Source organism: Mesocricetus auratus, unplaced genomic scaffold, assembly GCF_017639785.1.
Source record: "Mesocricetus auratus isolate SY011 unplaced genomic scaffold, BCM_Maur_2.0 Super-Scaffold_100003, whole genome shotgun sequence".
Taxonomy (NCBI): domain Eukaryota; kingdom Metazoa; phylum Chordata; class Mammalia; order Rodentia; family Cricetidae; genus Mesocricetus; species Mesocricetus auratus.
Window position 1 is genome coordinate 107,188,208 of NW_024429188.1, and position 16,430 is coordinate 107,204,637.

The 16,430-nt window shown below is 36.9% G+C and overlaps 1 long non-coding RNA gene across 1 annotated transcript in view; it reads left to right on the top strand.

The window, feature by feature from the left end:
• LOC110339355 overlaps nucleotides 1-16,430 on the top strand; it is a 57,998-nt gene that overhangs the window by 17,916 nt on the left and 23,652 nt on the right. Inside the window, exon 6 of the long non-coding RNA XR_002381475.2 lies at nucleotides 11,022-11,108. This is a non-coding gene — a long non-coding RNA (uncharacterized LOC110339355). The remainder of the gene's footprint in view (nucleotides 1-11,021; nucleotides 11,109-16,430) is intronic.

The following is a 16,430-nucleotide window of genomic DNA, read 5'->3' on the forward strand; positions in this document are numbered from 1 at the left end:
AAAGCATGTGGGTTTCCCTGCTACTCACGCATGTGTTCCCAGATTCACACTCCTTAGTTCAGAGCAGCACATTTTTATGCAGAGTCCATCTCTATAACACATTTACTCTTGCGTTTGATACAGAAACAACACTGCTTCATATCTCATTACTTACACATAAATCTGATTCATCTTAAAACCTCCCCACACGTAGGATCACATACCCCACACCGCAAAGATTATCGTTTTAAAAACTGAAATCGTATGCATATGGGTACTCTCCCTGTGTGGGTGTCTGTACAATATATGTGCCTGGAATCCCAGAGGGCCGACCAGGGTGTAAGGTCCCTGTGAACCTGAGCTACAGACATTTGTGAGCTTTCCTTCTGGGGCTGGGAAATTAACCTCTGTCCTCTACAAGAGTGGCAAGTGCTCTTTACTACCCCTATGATAGCTTTAAAGGCCTGCTTAAGTCCCATCATGGAGAGCTGTGCCCCTAAGCACAGATGTTTTTAAATATATCTGTATCACAGGACAGTATTCACACAAGGTCATCGTACAATATTCAGGCTTTCAATTAAGCATCTAGACTCATAAAAAGCAAAGCCATGCTTGCAGAACACAAACCCAACCCACTTTTCCCAATGAGGCCCAAAGCAAAGACAAGCCTGAACTAGCATAATCTCATAACAGAGAGCATGAAGCTTGCTGCCCCTCAGTTAAACCAACTCTCTGGGACAAAGCTTGAGCTCAGAGCTCCAACTGCCTAGGCTGGAATTGGTTAAACATTAATATTAATTTTATGACATAAGTAAGATTTTTGACTCTCATGTGCCTTTCATCACCTACAAATCCAGAATGAGTTCTATGCTATACAATCCTATGCTATATGCTGTTAGGATGAACAAATTAGCTAATACTTACATAGTCTTTACAGCAGCACCAATAAAGCATTGCTGTTATACATGTCTGAGGATACTGCAGTTGTAATTATAAAGCACTAAACTAGACAGTAATGTGATTCAACCTAAAGCAATGAAACCAAAGTCCTGCACATACACTGTCCTCCAGGAGGCACACGATGGAATCACAACCCGTATTTGACCACTAAATCTGTATTGTCCTTACTTATCCCAGGTCTGGATGCACCTAACCCAGTGTCTACACAGCATCTGTATTCACCACGTGACACTTGGATCCACAGTATGGTACACATAATACAGTGCTCAAATACAGAAATTCACCCATAGAAAGACTAATTTTCACCAAATGCTCTTTCCTATCCTCCACGATATATATACTTACAAACCAGTATACCATATTTAGCTATGCAACCGAAATAACTCAGCTTAAAATCCTTGAAAAAGTCCACAAAACATAGATTTCTCCAAAATGCACATGTCATCACGAACATAAACCTTGCTACAATGAAGTCTTAGCTTCATAAGTCAGAACATTAGGGCCTATGCTACAGCACACAGATTTTACCAAGTATCCAAATACACTGTTCTAGCAAAATACTGGCTTGCTATGCAGTAGAATGCACCATGAATGCCAGCATATTGTTCAGCATACATTAAATAACTCACAATGCATGGATATACAGCCCATACACAGACCTACTTCATCTAATGCAAGCATTCCTTTTATCGTGTAAATTGACAAGTACCATCCAACATGGAGTAAGTGCTTTGTAATCAATAGTATCTCACTCACATGACAGATTGGCAGTTACTTCTTTTTTACTGGAATTTTTGTCAAAGAAGCACACTCTACAAAAGACACAGAGTACAAATATGCTCTGCATTACATAGATGTAACACAGAAGATGACAATACAGTGCACAAATACAGGGGAAAATGTGCTGGAATGACCAAATCCTCACAGACTCACACCCCAAGTACCAGATTAGCCAGCCATTCAATGGATAAAATCCACAACACAGAGATATCCATTGCAATATATGCACACACAGAGATTTTGCTATCAGCACATAGACTGTCTCCAAAAATGCTCCCTTATCTCTACAAAATCTAGGCCAGCATCAGAAGAAACAACAAAGAATAAACAAAGAATCAACAAGGCACACACATACTCTACTTCAGCCAGAAAATCTCTAACAACACATAAAGAAACTGGGCAAAGCACACAACGCTTAAACTCATAACATCCAGACTCGTGTGAGACAGAGCCTGACCCTGTTATACACAGCATTGCCCACTATCGCCTGACTCACTGGGCTCTGCCCAGAAAACCCAAACAGGAGTATATAGGAATAGCCTTTAATTGTTCCCCAAACTAATGGCTGGTCTCTGAAAATATCTTCTTCACAATGCAAACACTTTTAACCACATGGGAAGTCTCGACAATGCATGGACACTTTCTACAATGACAAGTGTGCTTTACCATATTAAAGGTTGCTCTAACACAGTTACACATGCCCCCTATGCAAATACAATCATCCCATGACAATGAAACTCATTTCATGAAACCCAGTCTTTTCCTCAAATTTCCTGGATTTGTCCCATAATATACACGATCTCCACACAACCACTAGTCCTAAAACACAGGCTCTTGATGATGTAGCTGGCAATGGGAGGCAACGTAGCTTAGTACATAGAATGCAAGAGGTGCTGGGTTCATAAAACCAGCTATGGTGATGTGTACCTGTAATTGTAGTGCTCAGGAGGATCAGATGTTCAAGGTCATCCCTAGTTATACAGAAACTTCAAAAGCAGCCTGGGATATGTGATAGCCTGTCTGAAGAGAAACAAAACCAAACCACTTAAACAATAAGTCAAAAAATAGCAAAAGTACTTCAGAAAATTCCCATAAAGCATTATGATGCATAGACATGACCTCTGCATCTAGTTCTTACTGAGAGTATTAACCAAATGTCACCTGAGACATTCAGATCAGTACATGAGATTCAAATAAGCTCTATAAGTCCCTGAGTGCCCTGTACAGCCAGAAACATCAGATTATTCAAATGCTTCCAGCTAGACTTGCCTAGCAACCTAGACTTGTCCTACATATGTGGTAATTGATCACAGCTAAAATGCTACTAAGAACCTGCACACTGACCACAACCCCATGTTTTGCTCTTAGAATATCAATCCTGCCTCACAGAACATAGAAGCTGTGCAAAGCACAGAAAGAGATACAGGACAGTGGCATAAAATGCCCATCATATCTTGACTCCTTTCATAACAATCCAAAAGGGCATGTGAGCTCTCAGATTGCCAAATTAGTTCCACAATATACAGATTGCCTCTGTAATAAAAATAATAGCTTCACAGAACACAGACATGCTGACAGCTATTAAGTAATAGCACACATGGAAAGGATTAAGCATGAGGAAGTTGTATAATGACGATGATGATGACAGCAAGAAACAGGTCTACCCTGCAGCCCCAGACGAGCTACGTATAATACCCCTTTCCCCCTACATTATTCAAACGTGTTTTGTGGCAGAAGTCTGAAGTTAAGAGACAAAGCTCTTAATATATGTATCATCCCAATTGGTTACATATGTTGTCTTACCACACAACACCTGGGTCCTAGCCTGTTCGGTTTAATCTCACAGCACAGTTAAGCAATTTCATTTTTTACAGTATACTATCCCCACCTACACCGCAGCACTGTTAAAGTCTTGCTTTTACTACACAAGCATTTTCTCTTGATTGCATAGAAATCTTGGACAACATACCATAACATCCTTCAATAATTTTCATATACATACATGGTACAATATTACCATTCCCTCCATAAGACTTAAACTCATACAACAATGATCTTCATTTACCGGTTGACATGCATATTTGCTCATGACAGAAAGTTAACCCCTACCAACTAAGATACTTGAAAATAGAATCTAACCCAGTGAGACTCATACTGCCCACACAACCAGACTTAAATTACTCATTCTAGTCTTTCAATTAGGTATGCAACCTAGTCCCATAAGATAAAATGTCTACATTCAGCAAACATCATTCCACACACACTTAAACAGACAATGAAAACTTTGTCACTTTAATACAAAAGTTTCTCCTATAATAAACCGAAAGTGTTGAAACCAAGTAGAAAAATATTACAGTATGAAGGTAGATTCTAATCTCCATGTTACAAAAACTCACACATCAAGATCCATGCCTGTCCTATAATATATTGACATATCAATCACACATTTATATACCTCAAAAATATATATCGCCATAACATATATTGACTTTAAAATATATTTGAACCAATATAACATCTAGATGACTACCATAATTCATAAATACTAAAGCATACAAACAAATCCTACACTACCAGACATGCCTCATTATCGGAAGGCTTATTGGTAGGCTTGTTGCAAATTCTGTGGATTTTCTCATGTCATCCAGACTTTAAGCATGAACCCTAAGTCATAAAGACAAAACTAGCACAGCTGTTGAGAGAGATCAGTGGGCAAAGTCACTGCAGTGCCTCTTGGCCTTAGTTTGGTCTCTGGAACCTACATGGTAAAAGGAGACAAATTGCCCTCTAATACCCGACATATACAATGACATGTGTGATATGTATGCCCCTCCCCAAACATAAATAAATGGTTTGAAAAAGTTTAAACTAGCAACACTCCGACATGGATCTCGTATGATGGTATGCCCTCCAAACAAGCCCTTACCTTTACTACATCAGTGCCTACCTTTAAAACACAAATAGTGAGCAATATATACAAGTCTCATCATCCTTGAGACCCAGTATTGCCTCACAACATCCAGACCTATATAGTGACACCCAGATTCATTCAGCAACACTGCTTGCTTCATCACATACAGAAATGAATCAAAATAGACTCCTCCAAGATATGTGCTACAACATGGAGTATACTCCACAACTCACATCCTTTATACAATAAAACTTGTCTCATGAAGTGGAGGGGTTCTAGACACCAGACAGTGAAAGACAAGACACAGATAAGCCTGACCACACCCAGAGTTTCTGTATAACATACACACTTGCCTTTGATCACATACATTTATTTGAAATCACTCACCACGACCTCAGAACATACAGATATGCCAATAGCGATATCATTACACATGGATACACTTGCAACATATATTCACTCTACACAGCATGGATTAGCCCCACAGACTCACTGTAATGTACATTCACAAATAGCAAATCATATATCTATTACATAGAACAAAGAGTTACGCCCTAAATGCTGTTATCATATGACTCCCAAATTTATACTGAACACCTGTACTTAGTTAGAAATACATAAACTTAACCCAATATAAACACAGTATAACATGGATTTTCCTTCTTTTAGTACCGGTTCAGAAGTAACATTTATTTCATAACACCTAGTCATAGCTTATAGCACAAATATTTAGGCAATCAATGCAGAGTATTGCAATGCTATAGAATTGCCCTACAACATGCAGAAATGTGTCTCAGTACTCCAAACTGCATCAAAACATGCAATCCATAGTGTGCAGCATCTCCTAAGATTTCTGTGTAGTTTTACAATACATACATATATATCATAAAATGCAGGTTCCTTAGAACTATACAGTGTATCATAGCAACTTAGAAACATTTCTTAAAACATAGCGTTCCTGTCTTCAAACATACAGATTTGCATCTCTTTCCTCTCCTACCTTTTGGCCAGCAGTTCTAAGATATGTCACACAAAACAGTCTTGCTAGATGGGATCATAGCTCAGTGGTCTAGCACTTTTAGTGCTTTACATACTCAAGTCTCTTAGATCCATCCCAGTACTTCAAGCCAAGTCAGAAAACAGCATCAAAAGAAGTAAAAACAAAACCCCAATCTTGCCTCACAACATAGAGTTTACCTAAGTTCCAAATTGATTCTGCTAAGTACCGTATTTCACTCCTCTACACAATATAATCCTTCACTGCAGAAACTTGCCACAAAGCACATACCTACCTCCTAATGTAACACCATTAGAGCTGCAGACACATAGATACTGACCACAGCACCAAGCAACACTATGCAACATCCTATATTGCCTGAACATATGAGTGCTATAATGCATGGACTCTTTCCTAACTACTATACTAACCACCCAGTAACAAAACTGACTTAATATACCACACACGCTTTATTATGTGATACTACTGGAATATCCCATATAGTTCTATCATAACATACAACACTACCTAGAAGAAGACAAGAAGTTTGGAGGGAATCATACTGGGAGCAAACTTGGGGGAGTTGGAGGGGAGAAATAAGGGGTACGTATGATCATATTGCATTGTATGTATGGATGTATAAAATTCTCAAAAATAAATTAAAAATAAAAAGTTCTATCTCACAATGCTAAAGTTAACCAAATATGGAGATTTGCCCTAGAGTGCACTCAATGTTATCTTTACAGATAATTTCTCTTAAAAGACAGTGTTGACCCAGATTACTACACAAACACCTTATAAGACCCACAGTGAACATATGATGTCTATCCAAACTCCTCCCTTAACACCAAAACTTTACCTATGTGTCAGGTGAGTTATACAATATAAAAAAATCTCTTCTGTAACAGACAATCCCAGCATACAACTGTCCTACTTTGGGAAAAGTAGCCCCAAACTATACAGCATCATCTACAAATTGTCTTGGCATACAAGAGACATATCTCACAATGTATAGACTAGCTCCATAATATATAGCTGTAGACATATCTCACAATGTATAGACTAGCTCCATAATATATAGCTGTAGACATATCTCACAATGTATAGACTAGCTCCATAATATATAGCTGTAGGGTATGATAGCTAGACATAGCCTATGACAGAAAAACTTTCTGCTAAAATTGAGTTCCCATGTACAGAGTTAACCTCAAAATGCATGTAACCTCTCTTACCTCAACATATGCATGTAATAACTCTACAATATAAATGCTTCATAAAGAAAATGTTTCTACATAGAATTGCTGTACGACTCAGACTTGGTCCATAGAATCAATACCTATACCACACTTTACAAATAACCCCTCACTAGATATTCCTTTTTACAGCAAGGTTTTACCTCACAAAAAACTCTAGACCCATCCTCTGGGCAGCATCTATAGTGTGCATGTTGACTCCAACACTACCCTGGCAATCTTTCTAAAGAAAAAGATGCATTTGCAATGTACAAAGTACTTTTAAAGTTAATGGATGCTCCTTACAGTCCCACAATTGCTATCTCCTATATTTAAACTCACTCTGAAACACCTAGGACCAAATTACAACATATAGACTAAGCCTGTATTCGATTGAATTCTACAACATTCAGACTCAAATATGCAGAATTTTCCCATAGCCTCGCATCATGCCACATCAATACATGATGTGTAATACACAGCACATGCTTGGAAACAGTACTTAAGGAAACTAGTATGCAAGCAATAAGACACCCACACCATAATGGGCAAACATATAAACAGACAAACTCAATCATCAAACGGTTAAATGTCCAAAATTCATGATAGACTCGGTTACATGATGGCATGCTTCACGACATGCAGAATTGTGTCTTAAATTAGACTGAACTTAAAATGCATAGCACAGGTTCCACCACATCCCAAGCTTACACTTACTTAGCCAAAGTCTTTAGAATCCTAGTAGACCTCATACCACATCTAGAGTTAGCATGTCTATTGTAGACTTGCCCCCATGATGCACAGCACTGGAATAGACCACAATCACATGATATGTGCAGGATGAACCCCACTCTTCAGGTACTTCATCCTGATTGATTTTACATAAGTAAGACAGTCTAAAGTGCAAAGCTTGGCTTTCTCTGACATAGCATCTTTGGAGTACTAGACTCCAACATCCGGATCTACCCTGAAACATGAGGACATGTCAATGAACACAACTTGCAATGCACTTGAACACATCTAGAAAATTATACTCATGCACAATACTCATAAAATTCATGGAGTTAGCTTGAAAACTATGGTTTTACTTCAGCAGGCTGCCCTTGCCTCCTTTAATGCAGTCCATAACTTCACACACATACCCTATTAGGCATAGACTAGCACCACAAGAAATTCCTTTAGAGGGTCTCCAACTTAGTAACTCTTTAAGCCACCCCATTCTGGTTCATAACATGGAGAACTACATTTCTATCAGAATGATATCATACAACATGAATATTTGTTACTCTAAAGTACAGAGAGACTGCCTTTTCTCTACCACACCCAGACTCACTTCAATTTATCAAACTTGCCCGATCACATCTAGCCTTGTATTAGCACATAAAGATGCGCTGATCAGCCCAGAAATTTACCTCTGTATGTGCAATCTAGCTCCATGGTTGTCTTAGACTCGTGCACTATGCACATACCATGATGTGAAAAAAAGTTATTCATAGGGAGACATAATCCACACCATCCATGTGATATCATACAGCAACTTACCCCACATTTGACATACTCAGATTCATATTATACTGAAAATCTAACCACGTTTAGTTCGTTATATATTGGTATTCATATGCTTCGAATCATATACATACACAGACACACAGAGGTATAATTGTAATCCAAACAACCACATGAACATGCTCATGCCTACATAAGCAAAAATGTTCTGCTCATCATTTGAACATGTAACTATGCATGCACACATATAAATACACACAAATCAAGACAAATGGGTATACATACAGAGATACACAAGCAGCTATCTTCACACACCTGCAAAACAAGATGGATTCATGAAGAGGCTTCTACATGCATAGTAACACATATATTTATATACTTTCAGATAGTCATATTCATCAAGGATTTATATATTGATATACACATCTACAGAAACATTTAACTACATAAATAAACAGATACAAACACAAGAATGCTCTCAAAAATGTATGTAGACAAGCATATTTATATTTTTACAGCAACTCATCCAGATTAATAAGAGTGTGCTAAGGTGCGTGGATGTCCAGAAAGAGATTCCTAGCATCCCAGAGATGGCATAGAAATGTGTACAGAGGTAGAGGTGTATAATCTCATGAACTTGCAGAATACAATGTTCCAGTTTACAAACCCAGTACTCCATAAGCATGTATACCCATATAAACATAGTTACACAGATACACTCAGAAGTAGATATGTCTATTAGGCTTCTGTTCACAGACATAGAAATATGTGCATCCACTTCAAAAATGTACATCATGGCTTCAGAGATACACACTTGGGCACGTCATGGATAGTCATATATATAATACATACATTTATGGACATTTATACCATAGAGGCATGCACAAAACAAATTCACAGACCAAGATATACATTTTATAGGCATCTATAATTCTAATACATACTCTATTCTCACATCTCATATGCCTACCTAGAGCTATAAACATTGACATATATATGCATAGATTTAGTGAGCACATAAATTCATCAATATGCATGTAAACACATTAGCGTTAATATGCAACATGCTTAAAAAGATATGCAGATACTCACATGGACATACATGTACACAATGTAGATAAATATTTAAATAAACCCTGAAGTTATTAGATAATTCTCTTGACTGAGAATTACTGGCAAGAAAGTAAAAGTACACGTATGCATACATATCCTGTGTATACATAGATGCAGATTCAGAGGCTCACATAGATAAACATAGGTAGTCAGCAAAGTATGTCCACACAGACACAAACTGTACATTGTATGCATAGATGAATACAGAGTTAAATATAGGGAATGCAAGTGCAGTTTTACAGGCTTTGTACCCACTTGGATGGAGATGAACTGAGAATCTACAAACTTGTGCATGCAGTGCTCTATAAATGCATTTGTTTACATAGACATAATTGCAAATGCACGTATGCACACATGTCATACATTCTCACATAAGAATGCCTAGGTATACCACATCTTAAACATAAAAATACATTTGCAAATATGTACAGGTTTGTAATTGCACACATGTTACATTCCTTACATGTTAATGCATACCTGTGTTGCTGCACATACTCTATCATAATGTTCTACATGTTGTCTCCTAAGCTTTTAACAATGTGCATATTCTATGCAAATATCAAATAGATGCATACATAGATAACACATATGTCAAAATGGGTGTATAGATGCATATGAGATTTCATGCTACAAATCGACGCAGGACTGCATACACACAGTCAAGTGTATTTATATTGTGGAAACACAGACCTCTGATCACTTAAAAATAGACAGACAAATATTTTAAAACAAACTCATAGATTTTAATGTTCTTTAGCCTTCATTTTTAGCCTGTTCAAGAGAGCAACAATTACCAGATAAGTCTCTGACATGTTTAGGACACATGATTGTGCACATACACTTTTGTATGTATAGAACCACAGATATAATTCACATGGATGCATAGAAATATAAATGTGTAGGCAAATAAAGGATAATACATACATAGATATGCATATGTACCCACCACCAAAATGTCATACGTTAATACTTTAAAAATGTTAGGTATTCATATTTAGTACAAAATGAATCCTACACCTTCATCCAAGTTCTGGCACTTATATGTGATGTGTGGCCATTTCACCTTCCCACCTGTGACACAGCAGTAACCACAGCACTTACCTTTCAGACTTCTTAGAGAGTTTGTACAATGGAATGCTTACCATTGTGCTTGGAATATCATACATGTAGTTGGCACTGCCATTGTTTTTGTTGTTAGATACAAACTGTTTAGCTACATAGGATTAGATTTTCATAGTTAATTTGCATTGTATCAGACATATTTTGTATTTGTAAATGTATCAATAAAGATCAATTTTGTAGTATTTGTGAACATACCAATAAAGATTAATTTATTAACAAAATTAGACTACACTCATGAACAAGGTAAGTTCTGAAATTCTCAGAGATGGTAAGAATTGACTGCTATCTTCAGCAGAGACTCCAGAGGTATGACTCCTGTTACTGCTGCTTTTGTGTGTGTGCGTGTGTGTGTGTTTAACAGTTAATCCACATAGTTGAATCTTTATTGTTCCATCCATAAGTAGTATTTTCCTTTCTACAGGACCTGGGGAAATTGAGGCAGCCCAAAGTGCAAGGTGGAGGAAGGCTTCGTGGACGGTGTGCATTTGCCACCTAGTGACCACATTGAGTAAGTACAGTATTTGCGCATAACCATGATTTTCTCCACCACTTAACACCTTGAAAAGTTGTGTACATAAGTTAACACACATGCCATTACAGCGGCTTTTCCTATACACCGAAATGCAAATAGTAATCAAATAAAATTCACTTTTCACAAAAACCTAGCCCCATTTCCTTTCTTTCTGAGACTATTGTCTACCAGTGGTCTTCACACCTGCTAATAATGTGTCACTTAACAGCACTTTGAAAAATTCACAGCTCTGAGGACGACTCTTATTTCTGCTGCCCCGTTTTTCTTCCAATCCACTGGGGATTGAGCCCAAGGATTTGCATAGACTAGGAAGGTGCCCTGCTACATCCCTAGCCCTTACTTTTCATTTTTACCAACGTGAGAACTCAGGGAGATTTGTTCGTGTAAGTAAATCTGAATAGAATGCATATTCAAGTCACAAGTAAAAAAGCACACAGCGACCTATTTTCAAAACCCATTTTTTTGTCCACCTGTACTTGCAGTACTTGGAAGATAGAGGCAGGAGTATATTAAGTTTCAGGCAAACATCAGCTATACAGTGATGTTTTAAGATACGAATGTAGAAAGAGGACTACTGGAGAAGAGGGTCAACGGAAGTGAGGGAGGTGAGCGGATAATGAGAAAATTTGATCAAAACACAGTGTATGCATCTATGTGTCCTATTGTGTACAATGTATACCGATGAAAAATTAATTAAGGCATATTTCCTGATAGAAAACAAGGGAAATATTAGATGAAAATAATAGTGATGTGTCTTATCCACTTGAAATAATAAATTACTTCTGGTATGCAGTGTAATATATAACTGACATTGTGACAGATGAATTAGTGAATCTGACCCTTTGTGTAGCTGCCTTTGGTAAGTACATATGCAATTGATTTTAGAACATTGATGTTGAATTTATGGGAATTGTTGGTATACATAGGTACTTTATTGCACTATAGAATTAAACTTTTAATCTATATTTTATGTTTAAAACTAGCATCTTGTAATGTAGATAATGAGGTAATTTTAAGATGAAATGAGAGTTGATTTTAACTGGAAACAATATTGAACAATATATTCCGAGAAGTTTTAAACTAATGTAACTGAAAAAAGTTTTCTGTGCATACATTTTGCCAGTATAATCACTTTTTAGTACTGAAGAACATCAGTTAAAAGAAATCACTAGTGATAGAAACTGCTGCTCATTAGGTTTATTGTTTTCTATTGAAAACAAATTAGAGATTAGTATTGTTGATAGCTGGGAAAAATAATGCTTAATTTTAGTATTTTGGGTGAAATTGTTCTAATGTGGGTCATTTTGGGGAGAGAATAGATCTGAAAATTGAACATCTGAAAGTAGATTCTGATACTATCCCCAGTGATGTGTTCTTAAGAAGAATTCATTTATCAGTAGCTAAGTTTGGAGACCACTGTTCTGGACTGTCTCCCAACATGCTTAGTCTAGAGAAACATGTTACCTTGCTTTATGAAATAATTGGTTTACGAGAATGGAACTAGCTGCCATGTTTGAATAACTGAAAATGGTTCTATGATTGATCATGTTTAATCAGATGTTCTGGAATGGAATATTTTATTTGGTTGGTAAATACATACATTGATTAGGCTGACCTCAGCCAGCATAGGAGATATAAAAACATAAATTAACACTTGAAGCATAGCTAGCATGAAAATATACAAGCTGAGCATGGTGATAATTCTGCTATGTTGCGCTAAATAAATACAATGAAAATTGATTTCATTTGATTTTTAATCTTTTTAAGTGTTATAACATGAAAATTTAATTTAAACATATGTGATTCTGTAATAGCACACATATTGATCTAGAACTTCTAACCTTTCAAACTGTTAAGTATGGAAAATTAGGTTCACAGACTAGTCACATAAAGTATGCTGCTATTCTGATGTTACCAGTATCTTATTCTGGTATTTGTGATTCCTTTTTGGGAAATTTTTAGTTGTAAATAGGTAAAAGTAACACAAAACAAAACAAAACAAATCCCAGCAAGATGACGAATATTTGAAGAATAATCTTTTATTAGTGCCTCGTAATTTTCCCAATATGAAACTGAGAAGGCTTCTCAGTGGTTTCATATTAACATCTCAAACTTCCAAACACATAGAAGTGACTGTTATATTAAACCATACATGAAATGTTTCCAGTCTAATAAAGATGTAATGCTAAGAATAAGTCTACTTGTAGAAAATTGTCATGTGATATTTTCTTATCTGCTCAAGGAGCTTTATAACACTTACTTGGGGGAGCTATCTTTAGTACAAGTCATAATATAGTCACAGCCATCAGGATTTTACACACACAAACTCTCTCTCTTCTCTCTCTCTCTCTCTCTCTCTCTCTCTCTCTCTCACAGACACACACACACACACACACACAGAGAGAGAGAGAGAGAGAGAGAGAGAGAGAGAGAGAGAGAGAGAGAGAGAGAGAGAGAGAGAGAGAAAGTCCCAGTCATCTGTATCTTGGCCCAGTGTCACTGTAGAATGCCACCAGTTAGCAGTTATAGTCTTATTTCATATGCATAGAAACATTCAAAAAATAGCATCATTTGTCAGGGCAAAGTGATCATGTAGGGCTTTTGCAATAACATTCACTAGAGAGGTAAGAATAGCACTTCAACAGAAGCCACTAAATGTATATATTGTTGCTTTCTGAATCCTCAGGCAAGCTTTAATAAATCATAAAGAATATCTCACCACAACTAAATGCCATTGAAAGGATGATTTTCAGGTCACCTTGGCCGTGTTTTATGTTTCTGATGGAGACAGTGATTGTTTACTTCATTTCTCATTGTACCTTCTGTATTGCTGACCAAAGGGTCAATGGGCTCCCTCTCTGCTCCTCGAGTCTGACTAGGCTCAGAAAATGAACTTCATCTTTGTAAAACTTTCTATCAATAGGGAAGCCCTGATGTCTTTTGTGGTGAGTATAGCTGCATTCAGAAGACTCTCCCACGGAAACTGTGCTCTAGGAAAGCCTGTTGGGAGAAAAGGTGTGTTATGATTTAAAATATCTAATAGAACTTCTGAAAACAATATTTCTTGAAGATTTAAAAGCTACCAATCATACCACATTTATTTTAATATATAAGGTATTTAGCTTGATTAATATAAGGCATATGTGTGGGGCTCCAGTGAGAGATAATGGTCTAAATATTAAATAAGTTCATTTCCTGTAAGCACAGTAAGGATAAGTATTTCACGCACTTGAGATTTTCTCTTAGATTTGTGTATTAAATCTAATGTGCCAAAAGACAGGAAAGGAGAAGTCTTTCCTGCTACTGATCAAATAGACTCAGACTACTTTTTTTTTCTCTGTACTGCTTGCTCATTTGTTGAAACATGAGCCTCTTTTAAATGCAAATAAATTAACCCCCCATAGAAAATTAGATTTTGATGACATGGAAAGGACCAAATGGTAAATAAAGAAGATATCTGCTGTGGTGGTTTTGTTGAGAACTTTAGTATCTGTTTTTCTACTACATACCCCTCATTTGTCACTTAAGTTTTTTGTGGGATGGCTGAGAGCACATGGAGAAGAAAATGCAAATGTAACTGGGGAACTATAGCGTCTGTCTACATACATCAGTGAAGTGGGAGTGACCATGAAGCCTCCTTTTCATCCTTCATGCCTCCATCACCACAAGGCTAAGAGTGAACACTGCAGGCTGGCAAACAGGGAAACACCTCCCTGATTAATCACAATAGTGTTATGTTTTGTTTCTAGATTTTAATCTTTTGAAAAATAGTCATTGAAGATACATATATCTATACATATAAACATACATATATATATATATACATTTGGTATATCTTTACGTTGTGAAATTATTACATTAAGCTTGTTTATCATGTCTTACCTCATATAATTTTGTAGTTAAAAACAGTTTAAATCTTTTAAAAGCAATTTTATAATACAGCATGTTGGTACTAATTGTGACCTCTATGTAGTATATCACATCACTAAGACTTCTTCATCCTGTTTATCTTGAAGCTTTCTAACCTTTGATCAACATCTTCCTTTTCCGTTTCCTCTAGATCCTCAGTTTGTTTAGTATAATGAGCTAAAACATGATATATTGTGTATAGAACAACTCAATAACAGTCTGTTGTACAATGTAGAGCTGTGTTTGGCGTACTCATGTTGCATCCAGTTGGATGAGTGCAGGATCCAGTATGCGAAATGACTTTTTGAGTCTGATCACATTCCTGGTGGATTTGTCACAATGGCTATTCACTTAGAATTGTATAATCAACAGTCTATGCAAGGGTTCAATTTGATGATGGGAGTACTATCTACAAATATATGTATGGAGGCCATTTATTATTGACGCTGTTCTACTGAAAGAATCGTGTAGTTGCTGAGAGCTACAGCAATGTTTCCCTTGCATTGTGTCATGTTCATAATGAATGTTCTACCCTTCTGTCTCAGACAATTTCTAGTATTCACTTATTGCTTAGTCTCCCCCTCTTTGGGGACCTGATATCCCTTATAGTATCTATATTGTAAATACATTTGTCTTACACACATCTGCCCCACTTCAAAACCAGTTTCAGGCAATTTCCAGTGTAATTCCTTTCATTTGCCATTTCTTTGGTGTCCTGTAAAGACAGAGAATATAGGAGATGGAGAGATAGCTTAGTAGTTAGCAGTTACTATTCTTTGAGAGGACCTGAGTTTCCTTTCCATCACCTACAGAGGGTGTCTCACGACTATCTAACTGAAGCTCCTGGGGAGCTGATGCCCTCTCCCAGCCAGCATGACACCTGCATATCCTGGAGCATGTGCGTGCATGATTGTGCATGCCAGGGTATGTGTACACACATGCATGGATAGAAATAAAAATAAATCTTAAGGCAAAAAGACAGGGCATGCATATAAATTTCTACTGCAAAACCAAAATCTTCTTAACAAGAAAACAAAAACACATTTTGCTGTATTTTCAAGATTTTCCATAATACATATGTAGGCGTTTCCATATAGGAAATACAATAAGTGTGATCAAAACGTCATCTTGATAAAGTTCTTGAGTAGAACTTTTTACTCTTTGAGAATTTGGAGCATTTGGACTGATAATTATGTTGGCATGCATCGAACCCTGGCCTTTCTTTTTATGTTGAGGCCTTGTGAGCATGGAAAGTAAGAGAAAATAGATCTGATGTTTGTTCTGTCTTGACTGGTTGTGGCACAGGATGGCTATTCCCAGCCAGTGTCACTAAGAGCATTCTTCTTATTAAAGTAGTAGAATTAATTAACAAAAGTCCCCTGGTCAAGC